Source organism: Symphalangus syndactylus, chromosome 15 (assembly GCF_028878055.3).
Source record: "Symphalangus syndactylus isolate Jambi chromosome 15, NHGRI_mSymSyn1-v2.1_pri, whole genome shotgun sequence".
NCBI classification, from domain to species: domain Eukaryota; kingdom Metazoa; phylum Chordata; class Mammalia; order Primates; family Hylobatidae; genus Symphalangus; species Symphalangus syndactylus.
Window position 1 is genome coordinate 107,781,205 of NC_072437.2, and position 4,183 is coordinate 107,785,387.

Consider the following 4,183-nt stretch of genomic DNA (forward strand, 5'->3'; position numbering starts at 1 on the left):
CTTTCAAAAGTAAGGCTCAACTCTGTTAGTTGAATGCAGAGAACAAAAAGAAGTTTCAGAGAATGCTTCTGTATAGTTTTTATTTGGAGATATTCCTTTTTCCACTATTACCATCTTAGCGTTCCGAATGTCCACGTGCATTTTCTAGAGAAAGATTGTTTCAGAACTGCTCAATCAAAAGCACGGTTTAACTCTGTTAGCGGAATGCACAGATCAAGAAGAAGTTTCACAGAATGCTTCTGTGTAGTTTTTATTTTAATATATTCTTTTTCCCAATATAGGCCTCCTAGCGCTCAGAATTTCCAATTGCAATTTCTACAAAAAGAGTGTTTCAGAACGACACAATAAAAAGTAAGGTTCAACACTGTTAGTTGAATGCACAGAACAGAAAGTAGTTTCACAGAATGATTCTGTGTAGTTTATATTTGAAGGTATTCATTTATCCACTATTACCCCCTTAGCGCTCCGAATGTCCACTTGCATTTTCTACAGAAGCAGTGTTCAGAACTGCTCAATCAAATTATGATTTAAATATGTTAGTTGAATGCACAGATCAGAAAAAAGTTTCACAGAATGCTTCTGTGTAGTTTTTATTTGCAGATACTTCTTTTTCAAATATAGGACACTTAGCGCTCAGAATGTCCAATTGCAGTATCTACAGAAAGAGTGTTTCAATATTGCTCAATCAAAAGTAAGTTTCAACTCTGTTAGTTGAATGCACGGAACAGAAAGAAGTTTCAGAGAATGCTTCTGTGTAGTTTTTATTTGGAGATATTCCTTTTTCCACTATTACAATCTTAGCGCTCCAAATGTCCACTTGCATTTTCTACAGAAAGAGTGTTTCATAACTGCTCAATCAAAAGTATGGTTTAACTCTGTTAGTTGAATGACCAGATCAGAAAGAAGTTTCACAGAATGCCTCTGTGTAGTTTTTATTTGAATATATTCTTTTTCCCAATAGAGGCCTCTTAGCGCTCAGAATGTCCAATTGCAGTATCTACAGAAAGAGTGTTGCAGAATGGCTCCATCAAAATATGGTTTAACTCTGTTAGCTTAATGCGCAGATCAGGAAGAAGTTTCACAGAATGCTTCTGTGTAGTTTTTATTTGAATATATTCTTTTTCCCAATATAGGCCTCTTAGCGCTCAGAATATCCAGTTGCAGTTTCTACAGAAAGAATGATTCAGAACGGCTCAAACAAAAGTAAGGTTCAACTCTGTTAGTTGAAAGCACAGAACAGAAACAAGTTTCACAGAATGATTCTGTGTAGTTTACATTTGAAGATATTCCTTTTTCCACTATTACCCTCTTAGCGCTCTGAATGTCCACTTACATTTCCTACAGAAAGAGTGTTTCAGAACTGCTCAATGAAAAGTATGGTTTAACACTGTTAGTAGAATGCACAGATCAGAAAGTAGTTTCAGAGAATGCTTCTGTGTAGTTTTTATTTGGAGATATTCCTTTTTCCACTATTACCATATTAGCGCTCCGAATGTCCACTTGCATTTTCTACAGAAAGTGTGTTTTACAACTGCTCAATCAAAAGTATGGTTTAACTCTGTTAGCTGATTGCACAGATCAGAAGAAGTTTCACAGAATGCTTCTGTGTAGTTTTTATTTGAGTATATTCATTTTCCCAATATAGGCTTCTTACCGCTCAGAATGTCCAATTGCAATTTCTACAGAAAGAGTGTTTCAGAACGGCTCAATCAAAAGTAACATTCAACCCTGTTAGTTGAATGCACAGAACAGAAAGATGTTTCACAGAATGCTTCTGTGTAGTTTATATTTGAATATACACCTTTTTCAAGTATTACCCTCCTAGCGCTCAGAATGTCCACTTGCATTTTCTACAGAAAGAGTGTTAAGAACTGCTCAATCAAAAGCATGGTTTAACTCTGTTAGTTGAATGCACAGATCAGAAAGAAGTTTCACAGAATGCTTCTATGTAGTTTTTATTTGAAGATATTCCTTTTTCCAATATGGGACTCTTAGCGCTCAGAATGTCCAATTGCAGTATCTACAGAAAGAGTGTTTCAGAACTGATCAATCAAAAGTAAGGTTCAACACTGTTAGTTGAATGCACGGAACAGAAAGAAGTTTCAGAGAATGCTTCTGTGTAGTTTATAATTGAAGATATTCCTTTTTCCGCTATTACCCTCTTAGCGCTCCGAATGTCCACTTGCATTTTCTACAGAAAGAGTGTTTCAGAACTGCTCAATCAAAAGCATGGTTTAACTCTGTTAGTTGAATGCACAGATCAGAAAGAAGTTTCACAGAATTCTTCTGTGTAGATTTTATTTGAAGATATTCTTTTTCCCAATATAGGCCTCTTAGCGCTCAAAATGTGCAATTGCACTTTCTACAGAAGGAGTGTTTCAGAACGGCTCAATCAAAAGTAAGTTTCAAATCTGTTAGTTGAATGCACGGAACAGAAAGTTGTTTCACAGAATGCTTCTGTGTAGTTTGTATTTGAATATATTCCTTTTTCCACTATTACCCTCTTAGCGCTCCGAAGTCCACTTGAAATTTCTACAGAAAGGGTGTTCAGAACTGTTCAATCAAAAGTATGGTTTAAATCTGTTAGTTGAATGCACATATCCGAAAGAAGTTTCACAGAATGCTTCTGTGTAGTTTTCATTTGAAGATAATCCTTTTTCCAATATAGGAATCTTAGCGCTCAGAATGTCCAATTGCAGTATCTACAGAAAGAGTGTTTCAGAACCGCTCAATCAAATTAAGGTTCAACTCTGTTAGTTGAATGCAAGGAACAGACAGACGTTTCAGAGAATGCTTCGGTGTAATTTATATTTGAAGATAATCCTTTTTCCAGTACTACCCTCTTAGCGCTCCGAACGTCCACTTGCATTTTCTACAGAAAGAGTGTTTAAAAACTGCTCAATCAAAAGTATGGTTTAACTCTGTTAGCTTAATGCACACATCAGAAAGAAGTTTCACAGAATGCTTCTGTGTAGTTTTTATTTGAAGATAGTCCTTTTTCCAATATAGGCCCCTTAGCGCTCCGAATATCCAATTGCAGTTTCTACAGAAAGAGAGTTTCAGAAAGGCTCAATGAAAAGTAAGGTTCAACTCTTTTAGATGAATGCGCAGAACAGAAAGAAGTTTTACAGAATGCTTCTGTGTATTATTTATTTGAAGTTTTTCGTTTTTCTACTGTAGGCCTCTTAGCGCTCCGAATGTCCACTGCAGTTTCTACAGAAAGAGTATTTCAGAACGACTCAATGAAAAGTAAGGTTCTACTCTTTTTGTTGAATGCACAGAACAGAAAGAAGTTTCACAGAATGCTTCTGTGTTGTATTTATTTGAAGATATTCGTTTTTCCACTGTAAGCCTCTTAGCGCTCCGAATGTCCACTGCAGTTTCTACAGAAAGAGTGTTTCAGAAATGCTCAATCAAAAGTAAGCTTCAACTCTGTTACATGAATGCACAGATCAAAAGGTAGTTTCACAGAATGCTTCTGTGTAGTTTTATTTGAAAATATTCGTTTTTCCACTGTACGCCTCTTAGCGCTCCGAATGTCCACTTTCAGTTTCTACAGAAAGAGTGTTTCCGACCTGCTCAATCTAAAGTAAGGTTCAACTCTGTTAGTTTAATGCACAGATAAGAAAACAGTTTCACAGAATGCTTCTGTGTGGTTTTTAATTGAAGATATTCCTTTTTCTACCATACGCCTCTTAGCGCTCCGAATGTCCATTTGCAGTTTCTACAGAAAGAGTGTTGCAGAACTGCTCAAGAAAAAGTAATGCTCAACTCTGTTAGGTTAATGCAGAGAACTGAAGGAAGTTTCAGAGTATGCTTCTGTGTAGTTTTTATTTGGAGATATCCTTTTCCAGTATAGGCCTCTTAGCGCTCCGAATGTCCAATTGCAGTTTCTACAGAAAGAGTGTTTCAGAACTGCTCAATCAAAATATGGTTTAACTTTGTTAGCTGAATGCACAGATGAGAAAGCAGATTCACAGAATGCCTCTGTGTAGTTTTTAATTGAAGGTATTCCTTTTTCCATTATACGCCTCTTAGGGCTCCGAATGTCCAATTGCAGTTTCTACAGAAAGAGTGTTTCAGAACTGCTCAATCAAAGGTAAGGTTCAACTCTGTTAGTTGAATGCACAGAATGAAATGAATTTTCACAGAATGCTTCTGTGTAGTTTTTATTTGAAGCTAT

At 36.3% G+C, this 4,183-nt stretch overlaps 1 long non-coding RNA gene across 1 annotated transcript; it reads left to right on the forward strand.

Annotated features, from left to right (window-relative positions):
* Positions 1 to 1,184: 1,184 nt before the first annotated feature.
* LOC134732572 (uncharacterized) lies at positions 1,185 to 3,250 on the forward strand. The gene is made up of 3 exons (XR_010115884.1): positions 1,185 to 1,203; positions 2,329 to 2,398; positions 3,181 to 3,250. It is a non-coding gene; the product is annotated as an uncharacterized lncRNA (long non-coding RNA).
* The last annotated feature ends 933 nt before the right edge of the window (positions 3,251 to 4,183 follow it).